Genomic DNA, 19,387 nt, shown 5'->3' with positions numbered 1-19,387 from the left:
AATCATAAGCCAGTGTTTTCTCTTTATACGCATGCTGAATTTTCCTTTCTTCTAGTTGACATGGTGATATTAACAACAGATTAGACCCTGTTTATGAGAAAATAAAATTTCTACCAGGAAATTCACTATCGTTAAATAAAAGTATGCCATTTAAGAAACTACCATTTGACTAAGAAACAGTTTCATTTTTACAGAATCCAAATATTTAAAATGAGAACTATTAGAGATAAAAGGCCTTAATAATTATTCAAAACAAGAAAAGCTAATAAAACCCAATCAACTTTTTATTGAGTAAAAAAATTCCCTTTTACTTCAATTGATTATTGGGTAATATTGATTAAAAACTACAACACCGCTTTATTTTCTGTGCTCCCCTTAAAATATATCTAGGTAAAACAAATTTTAGAAGATATTAATAGTTCCAAGTATTGTCTGAGAAGTTATTAGAGACCCAATGCTAAAACACATTAAATGAGTTTCATCAGACACCCTTCTGCTAAAATGGGCTGCCAATTAAATAAAGCATTGTTTAGCCAAATAAAGGCCTTGAATGCAAGATTTAAGGAACACTTATTTAACAGCATATTAAAAATTATAAACAGAAGAAATAAAAGCTCAGTCTTTAAATGTGTGATCCTATCTACCTTCTTAGAAAAACCACATGAAGTAGGCAAAGCATATTCCTAAAATCCACAGTGTACCATCCAACCACTTAGCCTTTTAGGGGCATTAGGATGTTTGTTCCACAATGATCCCAAGAATGGCTTAGTATCTGAAAGGCCACCTGCTGGGGTCTAGTGAAGGATGGCCTTGGGGCAGACACAGTGAAAAGCCACAGCCCAACTACAAATCAGAGGCAGAAACTGTAACTTGACAGTAAAATGAGACACTGTGAAAGCAAGAATGCAGCTTTAGAGATGATTTATAGCAACAAAACTATAAAAGGGGGCAGCTAAGGGGTAAATGAGAAAACGAATTAAATTGAATCTTTAAAAAATAGATCACCACTGTTACATATTAAAAGATGAAACTACTTTAATAATTAACCTATTTAGAAACAAAACATGTCTTGAACAAATAATAATTTTTAATTGAAAACTAGGCACTTAATTTCTGGATAGCAAGCTTGCAGGATCTGATGGGTTTACAAGATCATATTTATTAGAGAACATCTCAGATGAATGTGATAAAATGCCTGCAGTAGGAGATCAAGTACACATCTATTTTCTTTTGAATCCATTAAAGTCATGATTACAAATCTTTTGCCAGTGATAATAAATCCACAGCCAGAAACTTCATTTCAGATCATTATTTAAAACCCATCTCCAAACTTCAGCCATTATCACAAGGTATGAAAATATGGTGAAAGACACAGAAAACATATTCTTAAAAGGTTGTTAAAAAAGAAAAAAGCAAAGACAAATACGCAACAGAGACCACGCAAAGCCCAAAATCTTTACTATTATTTACTACCTGGTCCTTTACAGGAAAAGTTTGCTGACCATGGTCTAGGTCAAACACATAATGGTAAAGGAAGTTTGACTAAAATTAGGCAGCACCATTTCATTAAAGCATCTTCTAACATCCTGGATATTAGCAACACAGAGGAATACTTCTTTTTGCTTGTTTATGACTGACTCAGCCTATTCACATTTGTAGACAGTCCTTATTTGGGTACCAGTTGCATAACAGGGACTTGAAACCAAAATTGTAACCAGATGGTCTACCTATTCAAGAAATTTTATATTATAGAGGCTTTCAGATTCCAATTTACCAAGAACCAGTATGAGTGATTAAACAGGTATCTCTGGGCACAGATACAACCAGTTACATTATGTTAGCATAGGGAGAGGGGTCCTATTTACTGTCTCTTCTTGAGGATTGGTAATCTATTTAGGTACTGGTCCTAACCATTTTGCATTCCTCTGTCTTATGCTTGCTGGGTCATATATCCTGTAAGAACTGTCTAGACAGATGTAACTGCAGGGTATCCTCAGATATTCTCAGTTAATCCAGCCTCATCTTTGACTGCATAAACCTCCCTGTTCCAACTGGAGAGGTTCCCACTATGGCTTAACTTTCATTTATGTGTCTTTTGCATAGTACTTGTGAGTGGCAGATAATCTCTCTGACTGGTTAGGGTAATTTTGTCTCCTATTTGCAAAATTTTGTGTTGGGTTGTTACGTTTTGCCAACTTATTCTTGAATGGCTCTTTCACAAATTAAGGTTGGATTTACTCCAAAGCGAAGTCCGTTCACTTCTTGATTCTTCAGGCCTGATCTCTTGTCATGGTATCCATGACCTCAGATCACATCTTTATGGCCATGTCTATAGTGCCTCACCCAATCATAACATCTCTCCCAGCTGCACCAAGTCTCTAGCCCAGAAGATCTCCATGGACTCCACCCCTCAGGACAAGAGGATCTCTTGATTTAAGAGCACAGAGTAGTTTTCTAAGGGAAACAATCTTGCTAGGTGTATATTGTCCAGAAGGAAAGAGATACTTAAAAAAGAAAAAAAAAAGAAAAACAACCAATATTTTGAAATAATCTTAGATTTACAGAAGAGTTGTACCCAGGCTCTTAGGTTAGCATCTTATGTAACTACAGTATGTTATCAAAACTAAAAATTTGATATTGGTACAATACTAGGCCACAGATTTCATTCAGATTTCACCATTTTTTTCACTAACATTCTTTTTCTGTCACAGGATCCAAACCAAGATATCATGTTGCATTTAGCTCTCCAATCCGTGAGAGTTACTCAGTCTTTGCTCATCTTTCATGACCTTGGCAGTTTTGAAGAGTCCTGGTAGGTATTTTGTAGAATGTCCCTCAAACTGGGTTTCTCTGATGTTTTCTCATGATTAGATTGGCTTTACAGGTTTGGGGGAAGAACATCACAGAGGTGATGTACCCATCTCACTGCATTACATCACTGCATGATATCAACATGATTATCATGTGGTGTTAACCTTGGTCACTGAGTAAGGTGGTGTCTGACAAGTTTCTCCACTGGAAAATATTCTATTTATAAGACATTTTTCAACAGTCTTCTCCTATCATCCCTTCAAAGACTCCACATCTGTCCCACAGATTCTGGATATGGGTCATATCTCCCATGTGCTATTTAAAATGCCTAGATTAAGAGATCAATTGCACTTTTAAAAAAAGCAATTAAAGTTATAAAACTCATTTGTCAATGAGGAACAAATCCTGAGCAAGGAAATTTATTTCAGAAAACGACTTCAGTTGCCCAAACTTCAAGAACTCAGTAATAAAATCCATACCCACGTCCACCCCACCCTGCCAAATAATAAGCAAACCACAAAGGATCTTAAGAAGAAAATATGATGGACAGTTTAAGAAATTTCCTTGGACTTAGAAAATCTAATTCTAGGAATCTAATCTACAGAAACAATCTTGTGTGTATAAAAGTATATGCATATGGACAGTCAGTGCAACATATGCAGCTGTGAAAAACAGAAAAACAAAAATAAGACTGGGAAGATCTCCAAGATATTATTAAATAAAAGACAAAAAACTAGAAAAATATGTACAGTATGATTCCACTTTAAAAAAAGAAATAAGATACATACATACGTGTATAACTGTACTGAAATGAATGTAAGGTAACATGGCAAGGGGACAGGGGTAGGGTGAGAGAATGAATGAGAACTTTTATGTTTTGCTGTCTATACAGCAATATCATTTAAATCTTTTACAATGAAAATGTACTTATTAATTACTTATACAAAAAAGAGAAAAATCTATGAAAGTCACCAAGTATATGTGCTACAAATTATTTTTAAAAGTATATCCTTTACATGTGTACACCTATGTTCACAGCATCATTATTCATAATAGCTAAGATGTGGAAGCAAACCAAGTATCTGTTGACGGATGAATGGATAAACACAAATATGGCATATACATACAATGGAATATTATTCAGCCTTAAAAAGGAAGGAAATTCTGATACATGCTATAACATGGATGGCCTTGAGGCCATTGTGCTAAGTGAAATAAGCCAGTTGAAAAACACAAATACCTTATGATTCCATTTAAATGAGGTACATAGAGTAGTCAAAATTGGAGACAGAAAGTAGAATAGTGGTTGCCAGGGACTGGAGGAATAGGAGAATGAAGTTATTGTTTTACAAAAGTTAAGTTTTACAAGATCAAAAGAGTTCTGTGGATGGATGATTGTCACAGTAGCACAACAATGTGACTGTACTTAATGCCAATGAACTGTACGCTTAAAATAGTTAAGATGGTAAACTTTATATTATGCATTTTTAACATAAAAATTTTAATTAAAAAAGCATATCCCTTGCTTAATAAAAAAAAAAAGTAAAGAAATACTAATGTATTCAATTGCCTACTCAGCATCTCTACTAGTATGTCTAAGAACTAACTCACACCCAAATCTGACTCCCTTGTCTCCCAACTCTCACTCAAAATTAACTGCCTTTACCATCCTCTCCATCTCAGTTAATGGCAACCTCATCTGTGCTTAGGACAAAAAGCTTGGAAGTGTCCTAAAGTCCTCCCCTTTTCTCTCAGACTCTACATCCTATCCATCAGGAAATTCTGTTGACTCTACCGTCTACCACTACCACCTGCTCAGCTACTATTCTGGCCTAAATTACCACAATCTTTGACTGGATTACAGCAAGACCTTCCACCTGGTCTCCCTGCACCTACCCTTGTCCTCTGTGTTTTCAAACAGGTCACAGAGATCCCTTTTAAAACCCAAGTCAGATCATGTCCCTCCTGTGCTTAAAATTCTTCCATGGCTCCACATTTCACTCACAGTTAAACAACTCACCTCTTTACAGTGGCTGACAGGCTCTACATGATCTGACCTTAGTCCCCTTGCCACTGACCTCATTGCCTAGTACTGCCCCCTTGCTCACTCCATGCTAGTCATACTGGTTCCCCGCTATTCCTCCAACAGGCCAAGCATGCTTTACAGCCTTTGGTCTAGCTAGTTTTCTGCTGGAATGCTCTTCCCCCAGATAACTGCTTTCTCCTCACATCTTGGCTCAAACTGCATCTTGTCAACATGGGCTACCCTGACCACTCCATCTAGTATTACTGTTACTCACAGGGTTCCCCCCCCCACCACCCCATAACCCTTATCACCGTCTAAAAGACTACGTTATTTATTTTTTTAATTGTCTGTCTCCCCTGGTTAGAATGTAAGCCCTGGGAACATCTCAGGAACACTACCTGCCACATAAGTAGATGCTCAGTAAATAATTGTTGAAGAAATGAATTCTAGATACTTCAGGAAAGTTTCTCTTCACCTGCTTACATTCTCATTTTCTATTTCATGAGAGGTGTTTTCTAAATTCCAACAATAAAGGAGACATGTAGCTGTTTGAGAGCTTAACCTATACAAAATTTCAAACATTTCCATTCTTAGGTAAATTTTTAAACATTCCAGGTTATTTATACACAAATTCTAAATATCTAGGGGGAAAAAAAAAAAGAACAAAAAACTTTACCCAAGTAATCTTCCTCACAACCCAGCAGATTTCTAAACATCTGGAATTGTAGAACTATCCAGATGTTTGTCTTGATAAAAAAAAGTAGCAGCCAAAACTCCCAGCAACCAACTGAAATATTTTTATTTATTATAAGCTGTAATTTTATTTACAGATTATAATAATAGAATTTAAATTTATAGAGTCACTAACTAAAATGCACTATGGGGCTTCCCTGGTGGCGCAGTGGTTGAGAATCTGCCTACCAATGCAGGGAACACGGGTTCGAGCCCTGGTCTGGGAGGATCCCACATGCCGCGGAGCAACTGGGCCCGTGAGCCACAATTACTGAGCCTGCGTGTCTGGAGTCTGTGCTCCGCAACAAGAGAGGCCGTGATAGTGAGAGGCCCGCGCACCGCAATGAAGAGTGGCCCCCGCTTGCCACAACTAGAGAAAGCCCTCACACAGAAACGAAGACCCAACACAGCCATAATTAATTAATTAATTAATTAATTATTTAAAAAATCAAGTAAAATGCACTATGGCTGCCAATGTTTCAGACTCAGCATCTGATGCTACCTAAAATTATAGAATAGTACAGAGTTATACTGTCAGGAAAAGCAGATTGCTTCAGGTCTTTGAAGTTCAAAAGTAATATGAACTCAAAATAAGCCTTGAAGGTAGGTAACTGTAGATATTCATTATTTTTAAAGGTCCCACTGCTGTATGATACAAACAAAATATGTAAAAAGGCAACTGTTACTATTGTATCTAAGGTATATGCAACAACATATGTAATGAGATAAGATAAATGCAGCCTCTAAAAACACAAAAATCATTTGTTTTTAAACTAGAAATATTTTATTTTCCTGAAACACGCTCCATAATTTTATTGAAATTTTTGCTACTCAAAAGTAGTGAAAAGGACAGTAAAATTTCTAAAGAATGCTATTGTAACTAAAGAATGCTATTGTGACTGATCCTTTCAAAGGTAAAATCTATTAGATGAACTGAAACACATCTCACTAAGATTGTCAAAACTCCAGTTTTGAGTAGGAGCTCACAGATGAGGCCCACAGCCATAGTATCTGTTATGTATTAATATATGTATGTATAGCAGACTGTGTATATCACTACAATTCAACCATGGGTTCTAGGGGTCTGAATTCCTGCTCCCCACCTTCAGAGTGACCATTCATTAGATGCCATGAATCCCCGCACAGAAAGTGTTGAAAGTGCACATTCCCCGATGCCTTCTGGGTTGGTGCTGGGCCTGGTTGGTCAGTGTGTTTTGCTGTGCCTTGGCATGGTGTTATTTTAGGTAGAGACCAAACTTCCTCTGCATACCCCTGCGTGGGGAAGGGAGCTGGTGGCAGCTCTTCCACCCCCAACCAAACACCAATGGAGGTTCCCCTTTTGGCTATAGTTAACTAAGAATGTTGGTCAAGATTACAGAAAAGTTCTTGCCATTTAAAGCACAAAAAGTTACTCTATGCCTGCAGCCATGACCAGAGGGGAAGGTGGGAGTAAAGGGAAACCACAATCAATTACATGCTGCTCCTTCTGCCCGGCTTGCAAAGGGCGGTTCTAGTTGACACCATCTGAGTTGGAGGAGGTTCACAGCCTGCTGTGCTTTACCCGATAAACTGATGCCAATTTATAATAACACCCATTTCTTGGTTCCTTCTTTTTTATAACCAAGTGGAAGAAACTGGGCCCTAGATTTATCAGAAGAACCTGCATTACTGCTGTACTGACAATGAGAAATATCCCTGAGAAGCTGCCCATCCATGTAATCAAGTAAGTGCTGTTTTGAAGTCGTCACACTTTTTGCCAGAGCCTAAGGTTCGTAACAGTTTTAAGTTTTGAAATCTATGAACATACATACTATAAAAGATCTCTTAGTATATTAATGTGCATATGGGCCTGCTAACTGGTGTTAAATTTCTCCAATATGATCATCTGTATCAAAAGGTCAGCTCAGGGACTTCCCTGGTGGTGCAGTGGTTAAGAATCCACCTGCCAATGCAGGGGACACGGGTTCAAGCCCTGGTCCAGAAGGATCCCACATGCCGTGGAGCAACTAAGCCCACGTGCCACAACTACTGAGCCTACACTCTAGAGCCCGTGAGCCACAACTACTGAAAGCCTGCGTGCCTACAGCCTGTGCTCTGCAACAAGAGGAGCCACCGCAGTAAGAAGCCCATGCACCGCGATGAAGAGTAGCCCCCGTTCGCCACAACTAGAGAAAGCCCACTCACAGCAACGAAGACCCAACGCAGCCAAATAAATAAATAAATGAATGAATGAATGAATAAATAAATAAATAAATGTGGGGGGAGGGGAGTCAGTTCAGATGCTGCGCATATGCACACCTAGGCAGCCTTCCTTGATCCCCAGAAGCTAACACCTGTCTGTTTCTGGGCCAGTTGTACTAGTAATTGTATATACTAAATATATCCCTAGGGCAATATAAACATTCTTCAGGGCATGTCGGTCATATAACTCTAATTTGCCTAAGTTCAAATCCTGGCTTTACCGTTTAATAGCTGATTGACTTATTTCAATTTCCTGATCTGTAAATGAGAATTCACAGGATTCATAACAGTACCTCTCTCATAAGGTTGTTGTGAGGATTATGATTTAATTAATTCTAGTGAAAGTACTAGAGCAGTAGCTGGCACACGGTAATTGCTATATAACTACTTGCTATTACTGTTACAACTTGTATAATACGCAATGCTGTATAATGCCAGGGTAGTGGGTCAGGGGACCAGATCTTTACTCTCTCCTCCCTCCAGCCTTTGAAGGTCCTTACCTTTTGCCTCCTTCTATGCCTGCCCTATCTGCTTATATTTGCCCTTACCACTGCCTAAATTATGATTTACTACCACCCAGCACTTGCTCATGCTGGTTTACTTTCTTTTTTTTAAAAAACTTTTGGGTTTATTTATTTATTTATTTATTTATTTTGGGCTGTGTTGGGTCTTCGTTTCTGTGAGAGGGCTTTCTCTAGTTGTGGCAAGCGGGGGCCACTCTTCATCGCGGTGCGCGGGCCTCTCACTGTCGCGGCCTCTCTTGTTGCGGAGCACAGGCTCCAGACGCGCAGGCTCAGTAGTTGTGGCTCACGGGCCCAGTTGCTCCGCGGCATGTGGGATCATTCCCAGACCAGGGCTCGAACCCGTGTGCCCTGCATTGGCAGGCAGACTCTCAACCACTGCGCCACCAGGGAAGCCCCCTACTTTCTTAGCAGCTGCCATTTGCTTCAGTGCCTCTGCTACTATCAGGGATTCCCAATAGGCCATTTTGGATAAATTCCGGCCAATTAATGACTCTTCTGCAAATTAATACAATAATGAATTATTTACAAATATGTGGCCTGGTACATTAAACATGGTAACAGTATTAGTAATGACAGTGTGATGTCTGACTGACTTTTTTTTTTTGGCCGCCCTGCGCGGCTTGTGGGCTCTTAGTTTCCCGACCAGGGATTGAACCCGAGTCCTCAGCAGTGAAAGCGCAGGGTCCTAACCACTGGACCGCCAGGGAACGCCCTGATGCCTGACATTTGACGGGGAGTAGAATTTACTACAGACCATTTTAATCCCAAACAATTTAATAATTATTCTTCACCCTTTACCATGATTGTAAATATGTGTCCTGGATTCCATAACTTTTTTCATTTTTCCTCCGTTTGACATTTCTTCATTTGATATGAGTCACAATTGCTGGTTTTTAAACAATGAATCATTTTCTGAAAAGCACATTTAAGTGCTTATGACCACTTAAACTCAGTATTTAATAGCGCTCATCTTTATGCTTCCAAAGTACAAACTGTTTTTGTAAGCCCTGAGACTATCCAATGATCAACTGCAAAATGAGTAAGAAAACCTATCAAGTGTCTACTTTATTCTATTCTTTCTTTTTTTCTTTTTGTTCCTCTTTACATGTACTGAGTGATAACTCCCTAATTAAAAGTGCCAGGTACTCTGCTAATTACTGGGGACAGGAGGACAAATAAGACATAATTCTTACCCTCAGGTAATTCCTAAAGAGATATGCACAATTCCATAGGTGTCAGTCCCCCTGCCCCCAACCCCTTGCTAACTGCAACGAGGAAGCAACTGCACCATTCACCCTATCAGCAATGGCAGAGGGTGACGAGGACAGGAATGGATCTGAGGCTTACTGAGGAAAGAATCAGTAAGGGACTGGCTTAAGAAGGGAGGGACAAAGAGGAGGAAAGGATAACACTACTTAGGCTCCTGACTAACGTGACAGGGAAACAGTGCCTTTCACTTTAAGAATGCAAGAAGATGGGGCTTCCCTGATGGCACAGTGGTTACGAATCCACCTGCCAATGCGGGGGACACGGGTTCAAGCCCTGGTCTGGGAAGATCCCACATGCCTCGGAGCAACTAAGCCCGCGCAGCAACGAAAACCCAACGCAGCCAAAAAAAAAAAAAAAAGAAGAATGCAAGAAGAATAGAGTTTTGAGTTTTGTGTGAGATATTTTAGGAGCCTGTGAGACTGTTCACGATGAACAGTCTGCCCTGATGTTCATTAGGTTTGGCCAGTCTTAACGCTCCACCTGCCTCATTTTCCAATCTCATTGTTAAAGTTTTTGGATATATTCCCTTTGATATTTTCTTTAAAATATCATTTCATTGACTATTAAGGGAGGGGGGAAAAGGCCTATTTGCCCCATGCAGGGCCAGCTGTAAGAGACTCTGACCCATTTTGTTGTTGTTTTTCGTCTCAGTAATTATGGGTTAAATCACTTGTCTTTCCTTCTGTAAGAAGGACTGATTTCCTTAATTTTATTAATAACGGTAACAAATATCAGTTTCCCTGGAGGGAGGGAAAAGGCACTTACTGAGAGCCCGGACAGGTTTCTGTGCGTTTGTGGGTTCCTTCAGGACTCCACAGGGCTCAGAGCAGTCCATTAAAGAGCCCAGGTGAAAAGTCACAGCAGTCTTCACAGCAGGTGTCACATGTGCTAGGACAACTTTCCCCAAAGTGTGTTCTGTGAACAGGATTTCTCAATTCCCCCCTCTACCACCCCACCACAACCAACCAACCAACCATGATTCTATATGAAATATTTGTGACCTGCCAAATTTGACAGTTTTATCTTGTAGACTCATGATGCCAGTGGGCATACTAGAGACCAATGAAGAGCACTACAGTAAAAAACAAAAACAAAAACCTATTTAACTTTGAACCCAGTATACATCCATGAAATCTTTCCAATCATTTATTACAAGTTAACATCCCATGGAGCTTGGAACATATTTTGGGACAAGTTGCCCCAGGGACTCCTCCCGTTCTAACAACTGTTGCTTGGGCTACTTCCCATACTTTCCCATCTCTACTGCTCCTGACTTCCTGATAATCATCTTGGCTGCCCTCATGACTGTGACTCTCAAATTATGAACTGAAACTCCAACCCAGCCTTGGCTTTTTAGACATGACCCTGCTGTCCCCAGCTTCAATGCTGCCCAATCCCACAATGTGCTGACCACAAAAGCAGCATTAGGGGCAGACTCAGGATGCTTGAGTCCTGCACATGGAGTCTAAAACTGAAGTAGCCCTCAGCTTAAAAAATCAGATGAAATTACATTCTGTAATCCTGCCAGTCTACTTCCTCTCCATCCTCTCCACCTCCCTCTTCCTGTCACATGCATAATCCCACAGCCTAGCAGACAAACGCATATAACTTAGTAAACACAAAAAAAATCTCCAAAGGGACTTTTTTTTTCTTAAAGTGGTTATAAAACAGGATGTAAAGTATTATAATAATTAACAATGCAGAGAACAGTAATATGTAGAATAATGCAGGCAGTTTTATTTCATTGAGACAAGTATCATAAGACCTCTGAATATAAAAGCACATCACTGGGGCTTCCCTGGTGGCTCATGGGTTGGGAGTCCGCCTGCCAATGCAGGGGACACGGGTTCAAGCCCTGGTCCAGGAGGATCCCACATGCCGCGGAGCAGCTAGGCCCGTGCGCCAAAACTACTGAGCCTGCGCTCTGGAGCCCGCGCTCCACAACTACTGAGCCCGCGTACTGAAATACTGAAGCCTGCGTGCCTAGAGCCTGTGCTCCGCAACAGGAGAGGCCACCGCAATGAAAGGTCGGTGCACCACAACGAAGAGTGGCCCCCACTCGCCGCAACTAGAGAAAGCCCACGGGCAGCAACAAAGACCCAACTCAGTCAAAAATAAATAAATAAATTTATTTATTTAAAAAAAAAAAGAAGACATCACTGGCCTTTAATTTGGAGAGTGGCAAGCAGATACAACTGTTCCTTTGTTCTGTGACCTCCCTGTGGGTTTAAACCCCAAGATCAGGCAAAACACTTCATTTCATAAGAAGCTTGACTTCTTCCTGAAGACTTATAACCCACATACAACAGGGTACTAGGACAGACTGTGCTCCGAAAAAAACAATTTTTCAAAATAGCTTTTTCTTAACTGATTTGTTTTCGAGACATCAAGAGGAGTTTGTATAAATGCAGTGCAATGCATAGCTTCAGACAGGGATGCACTGATGCTAAGATGTCCTTCAGTAACACACACACACAAATATCTATCCTGAACGTCACAAAAAAATTAACCATCATAACTTGGGATTTCATAGTGCTTTAAAACATACACAGTATACAACCAATATGCTTGCAAATGCTAGTACTGTTCTTACTACTAGTAGTAATAATGGTAGTAATAAAATCGAACGATATTGTTTATTCTGAGCCAAGTATGAGGTACGTGAAGTACTTTATATGCATTATTTCATTTGTTCCTCTCAAGAATCCTACGATAGGATAAAGTAAGGTAGTTTTAATGTCCATTATAAAGATGAGTCAACTGAGGTGGTGTTAAGTGACTAGGCTGGTGTTAGATGTCATATCTACATATAGTTTGTAAGTACCTTCGGGGCTGGGACCCTAGCTCATAATCCTTTGGCTTTCACTTGGCAGGTAACAAAGTGATTACATCTCTGTTATAGTATAGCTATCTGCCATGACTCTGTGCCTGTATTTCAGCAAATACTATGCAGCCAGGAGCTTCCAAATATCCAAGACATTTAAAAAAAATCATACGAGATTAAAAAAGAAGTGTGAGATAAGAATGGGACTCTTATCTGGAGTCACTAAACAGCATCCCAGATTTCCTCGCCTCTTCCCAGCTTTGAACCCCCTCCTCACTTGCTCTTCAGTTCTTCCAATTTCTGATCTCTTTGCTCTAGGATAAGTCTCTCCATTACAGAATCTTAGACATTCCCTCCGGAAACCAATGGGCAGAGTCCCTTAGGTTCACTCCATGCTAGTCTAGTCCTAGTTAGCTCTTGGCTACACGGCTGTCGCTTCTGCTAGACCTGACCCGGACCTCTTCAAGGAGAGGTCAGAAAGACCCCATGAGGCACTTTCACATGTCATACCATGTTTCACCTTCAGCATCCATAAAAGGTACGTAGGACAGATATCTGCATATTATAGTTGAAGAAAGTAAGGTTGGTAAATCCAAGAGTCACACCAGGTTTTTGATTCCAAGGTCAGTGCTCTTTTCACTACAACTGATGGCCCTGTTGTCAGGCTTGTTTGTATTTTGCACTGGAAATGAGCTCATGATCTGGGGCTGTATTTCCAGTATTTCTGGGGCTGTGAGGACTCATCAGTATTTGCTCTGCTTGGCCAAAGACTCCACTCACCACATACACTATAGTGATCTTAAATCCAAATGAGTTGAATTGTTTTGAGAAACTAAACATATTCTTTAAATTGTTAATGACCCCTTAGTTGTCACAAAAACAAGTTTAAGAAATATTTTGAGTTTTTAAATAAAGTCTTAGAATCTACTCTAAGAAATTAGAATAATAAATGTCCTCAGGGAATCAGGTCTCTATTCCTTTCAAAAATTCTACTAAACCCAGCAATTACAACCTGCCACAGACCTCAAAGAACTAAAGTGCATTTCTTCTTCATAGCTGGAATATGTGCCAACTTTCTCCTACCCGAAGACTGGTTATAAGGGTAGGCTGGAGATAAAAGAAAAAAAGTTAAGAATTGCATGTATGCATTAATTCAATAAGCATTTATTTAGCACCTTGCTATATTGTACAATATGGGGAATATAGCCAATATCTTATAACTATAAATGGAGTATAATCTTTAAAAACTGTGAATCACTATATTGTACACCTATAACTTATATAATATTGTACTTCAACTATACTTCAATTAAATTGAAGGAAATGAAGAAAAATATTTAGCACCTTGCAAGAATCAGTTAACAGAATCAGTGCCAGGCACTGTATAGGATCAGTAAGATCTTCAACCTGCTTTCAAGTAGGAAGATTAAAATGCCCTTCAATCAGGGAACTGCAAACTACAGCCTGTGAGTCCCTCAGAGATCTACAATCCACAGTTCACAGGCCAAATCTGGTCCACCACTTATTTTTGTTAATGAAGTTTTATTGGAATACAACCACATTCGTTCTTGTACATACTGCGTATGATGTTTTTCGCTAGGTTGGCAGTTAAGTAGTTACAGCAGAAATCATATGGCCCACAAAGCCTAAAATATTTATCATCTGGCCCTTTACAGAAAAGGTTTGCAGACCCTGACCTAAATAATCAAGGCAACAAACCATGGATTAGTATTATAAATGATACAATGTTATCACACTATTATTATAGCACTATGTTATAATACATTTGCACTTTAATTTCCCAGAATCAATCTTGGTTCTGTCCCCAGCTAGCAATGTGACCTTGGGCAAGGAAAACCCTCTAGGTTTCAGGAAACTCACTGGCAGCATCATAGCACAATTGATCTAGCACATCTGGGGTTACAGATGACTCTGGGATGTATTTGGTAAATTAACAGTGTTATAGGGTATAATCTTTAGTTTGCTATTGGTCTAAATCCCACATGCCTAGCATCCTAGTCATTCTTTTGCCTTCCAAACATTTTTCACAAGAATTATCTTCCCCAGCTATCTATTGCACGTGCACAAATAAGCCAACAGGTCATGCTTCTTGGTCAGTGCTGCTCAACCATGAATCACCTGTGGAGCTTTAAAAAAGAAAACTATAATACCTGGGCTGAAACCCAAGCCAATGAAATCACTATCTCTAGGGAGTGGGACCCAGGTATCAGTGTGTTTTAAAGCTTCCCAGGTGATTCCAATGTGCAGTTGAGATTGAGAACCACCATTCCTGGTATCCTGGTAACAGGCTTGGATCAAATTAGTATTTTCAGTGGAAGCTATATAAAATAGATTTCATAATTTTTTTAAATAAATTTATTTATTTATTTATTTTAGCTGTGTTGGGTCTTCATTTCTGTGCGAGGGCTTTCTCTAGTTGCGGCAAGTGGGGGTCACTCTTCATTGCGGTGCACGGGCCTCTCACTATCGCGGCCTCTCCTGTTGCGGAGCACAGGCTCCAGACGCGCAGGCTCAGCAGTTGTGGCTCACGGGCCCAGTTGCTCCGCGGCATGTGGGATCTTCCCAGACCAGGGCTCGAACCCGTGTCCCCTGCATTGGCAGGCAGACTCTCAACCACTGCGCCACCAGGGAAGCCCAGATTTCATAATTTTAAGCTGTTAAACTAAAGTTCCACCAAATTTATATCATAAAATGGGGATCCCATGAAGACTCTGAAATTTTAATAGATATGATTTAGGCTCGCGGCATCAATTGACTCCTGTTTAAGTCATAGCCAATAATTATATGCTGAGCGTGAGGCCCTCTTCAACATCTGGTTGATAAAGGTTATCTGATTTTACAATCTACTACTGAAAAAAAAATAGACATCCCCTGGTTTATATGAAAAGCTACTAATTAGGAACCTTGAGAATTCAAAAGAGAGATTATTTCTGGCCAATGGAGAGTATGGTCAAGCTTTGCTTTGAAAGAAGAGACTTCTGAAAACAATAAAATTAAAAATTTTATTGACTTCATAAATTCTGAAAGAAATAAAAACAGATGTAAGAAATGAACTTGAAGGGCAAAAGATAGTTTTTCTCCTAACAGCTATAGCCAACTCATTTATTCAAGATGTCTGGTTTATAAATTAACCAGAATCTTGGCTTTTCCTCTTCCTTTTACCCACTGCCAAACTATTTTCCATTTATTCACAGTAAATTTATCTGCAGGTCCAGAGAGAAGAAGAAAATCAAACTGGCCAAAATGTTTCATAAGGTTTGACAAGGATGTTGTTAAAACCAAATAGAATTGTTTTTCATAATGTCAATCACAGCAACCAAGAATGGACTACTATTTCTCTTCACAAAGGGAAAAATACACCCTTTTCATAAGCAAATCCTTCCTGACTTAGCTCGATTTTCATTAATTTTGTATCTGCTTTACTGGTTTATTTTTCTGAACTTGATTTCTCTAAACCTGGTTCCCAGTGGCCAAAACATTCTAGCTTAACGCTCTCTATAAACTTAAGTTCTATGAGCTTCTGCCTACTTCATGTTGCCTACTTAAAATTACTGGCTGACTTCTGCTTCTCAGCCCACTTTGTTTTGCAGTTATTGACACTGTTCATTCATTTTTCAAACCTAAATTTGGCTTCATGGTAGTAATGGATAAAATGAACTCTACCAAGTAGGAAAATCTCCTTAGGGTCAGCCAGTCCTTCAACCTGAACTGCTATTTCAAATGCACCAATCCTATCACTGTAGTCCAAGGCCGGGATCAGCCAGGCCTGGGAAGGAAGACTATGTTTATCTGGGAAGTGCATTCCCCCCCTCGCCCCCCAACCAGGAGAAAACAGGGTGGATTAGGAAAACTAGAGGTTGAAAGGTCAAAATTTTGACATGATTATTTACTTTGTGACCGTGAGAAAGTTACGTAACTTCCTCATAAATTAGAGAAATTTTACTGCTCTAGTATCATTGCTTAGGCACAGGTCACAGGTAGATGCAGACCTTGATTATTGGCAGTTTTTTAAAAATCTGACAAGTTAGGTGGTTTTAGAAAAAGGGCTTGGTGACAATCTCTAATCTATCCCAACTCTCCTTTTTATTTTGATACTCTTTTAAGATGAACATTAATATAACTCTCATTTTACTAAAATTTAATATTTAACAGCTTACATAGATATTTCCTTTCCTTACTCGTTGCTGTGTAATCAGACCAGCAGGCCTCCTATTTTTCCCCTGGCCACACTTCTAGACCAGGAGCACAATAGCATTTGTGTTTAGCTTCTAACAGTGTAGGGGATTGTTTCAAGTCATGCAAAACTTAAAAAGCAAATACTGATCTAGCTTATCGTTTATTTCCTATATATATTTTTTGGCTGACAGAGGAAGGAAATTAGGAAGAAAAATAATCCAATTTATCAAATATAACCATTTTTCTAATTCTGAATTTTAAAACTGCATTACATAACTCATGTTTAGTTATGTCTAACATGACTGCTCCTACAAAGAAAAAGTTTGTTTTATTCACTGAATGATGAAACCAATCTTATTACTCCCTTGCTTAAAATCCTTTAATGGGACTGCAAGATCCATAGGAAAAACTCTAATTTCCATACAGGACTCTTTACCATCAGACATAAGCCTGTAAATGCTTCATATCTATCTTCTCACAGCCATGCACCCCTAATGCTCTAGCTACATTCTGATCTTCGCGGTTCCTGTAACACATTATACTCTTTTCATGCCTGTATGTTTTTGCATATGTTGGTTCCCTTAGCTCAATAAGGTATCTTTAAACACATTAATCTAGTTCCAATGTCACCTTTTTGAGGAAATTTCCTTGAGTCAAATAAACAGTCAGTTGCTCCTCTTTTTCTGTTCTCCAAACATGCATTTTGTACCTATACTATGACATCTGTCATGCAGTCACTGCTTTTACTGTTTTCCTACCCTTTCAAATCAAGTTTTACAAAAACCGTTAAAGAGGAAACAGTTCTAGATTGTTACATTTTATTCTGCGTCCTTTCTTTTCCTATCATCCTCATAACAGGAGAGTTTCAGAGGGTTAAATGTCTTAAACACAGGAGGGGAAAAGAAAGAAAAAAAAGGGAGGGAGTATACCCTTAGACCAGAACAAAATATCTTAAATATTTTCTCTTCATCTTGCCACAATTTTCTCCATGCAAACTATTCCCCAAATTTCTTGTCTCCCACTCCGAAACGTCTCCCATCTACTTCCTCTCTCAACAGAACCCCATAATACAAAACCAATTATGGAGCCCTCCACAGGCTGCATTTTCATTACCCATGCCCAGCCCACCCCCAAAACTTTGTCTCAGTTCTTTATAATTGGGATCAACTTGGTCTCTCAGACTTCATGGACAGATCAGAATGAGCAGGGAGCACATTGAGGTCAGAGAGTTAACAGGGTAGAGGCTGGCATCAGGACAGGCAGGGCCTTGCACGTCACTGAGAGGACACAGGTTTTTCCTCTGAGAGAGATGGGAATCCACTGAAAGGTTCTGAACAGAGGAGAGACAATTTCTGTTTTCCATTTTTAAAGGAGCACTCAGGCTGCTGGGTGGAGAACAAACTTCAAGAGGTCAAAGGTGGATAGGAAGGTACCGGAATAATCCAAGGAAAAGTTGAGTGTGAACTGAACCAGGGTAGTAGCAATGGAGGCATTAAGACATGGTCAGTTTGATATCTTTCAAAGCAGGACTGATTGACAGATTGGATTGACAGACTGGTAAGAGAAAAAAGATTCAGGAAGACTAAGGTTTTTGGTCCGAGCATAAGAAATAACAGTTGCTATATTATGACATGGAGACGACCAGGCTACAATGGCTTAGCGGTTTTTTTAAGAGGAGAAAGAGAGGTTTTCTCCAGGCCAAGTTTTAATATAACCATCATGTAGAATGACCAGCTTCCATGACTAACATTATTTTTCTTCTCAGAGGCACTTTCCTTTGGTCTGCTTCAATATATGACCGACCAACTACAGACCCTGGGTCAATTAGCAGAGGAAAAACCCTTAGAAGAATCTGATCTAAACAGGGCTTAACAGGGACTGTGGGAGGGAATAAGTTTGAGAACATATTTAAATGAGGGTGAAGACCTTTAAAAATATATTTCAGACCAATAAAAATTAGCTTCCTATTTTATATATAAGAAATAGCACAGAGAGTAAAGATGGCTACCAGAGGGTAGATCAGAAAGGTGGTAGGATAAGCCTATAAGCACCTAGGAAAAGGCCTTTTTATTTTTTGAATGAATGGTATATTCCAGTGTCTAAGGAAAACTGTTCAAGTTTAAATCTTAATCTTGAATTACAATTTAATTTACCTATAGTTTGGATGAATATCAAATGAAGACCATGTTATCATCCCTGCAAAGACTGAAGAATACTTCCCATTGAGTCATTCCTCACATTCCATTTTTCTCTTCAATTTTCATGTGAGTTTGCCTACAAGCATAAGTTTTAAAAAGGAAAGTTTCTTCAAGTCATAAAAAAAGATAAAATGTTTACAAATAACATGTACACTAAATGCACATATTTACAAATTTTCTTGGACAACTTAATAGCAAAAAAATAACCCAGTAGTGTGGGCAGGAAGTGCTACATTACTATCTTTTCAGTTTAAAAACCGTAAAAGGAACTTCTAAAGCCTACATTATTGTAGTGGCCACTCACTATAGGGAGTTGTCCATTAGAGCAGAAAATTCGAGTAGCACTTCTCTCTCCATTTGAGGCTGCCTTTCAGGAAGGAATACTACTTCTCTCCAATCATCCCTAACTATTTAAAGGTGGAATGAGAAGGGACAGAAGTTGTTCTAGGGAAAGAGAGAACTCACTAACGGAGAGTGAGTTCATCCCTTTTGCAGCTTTTTAAAAAAGTTTCATATTTAGAGTGTGATGGTAAACCACACAACACACAAACCTTGGGGAGATCAC

At 39.3% G+C, this 19,387-nt stretch overlaps 1 protein-coding gene across 2 annotated transcripts in view; it reads right to left on the bottom strand.

Moving 5' to 3' along the window:
* The window catches only part of FGD4 (FYVE, RhoGEF and PH domain containing 4), a 214,824-nt gene that overhangs the window by 76,657 nt on the left and 118,780 nt on the right, over positions 1-19,387 (bottom strand). The gene's annotated exons all lie outside the window — the stretch shown is intronic.

This window comes from Balaenoptera ricei, chromosome 10 (genome assembly GCF_028023285.1).
Source record: "Balaenoptera ricei isolate mBalRic1 chromosome 10, mBalRic1.hap2, whole genome shotgun sequence".
Lineage (NCBI taxonomy): Eukaryota > Metazoa > Chordata > Mammalia > Artiodactyla > Balaenopteridae > Balaenoptera > Balaenoptera ricei.
This window is presented reverse-complemented; position numbering and strand designations above follow the sequence as displayed.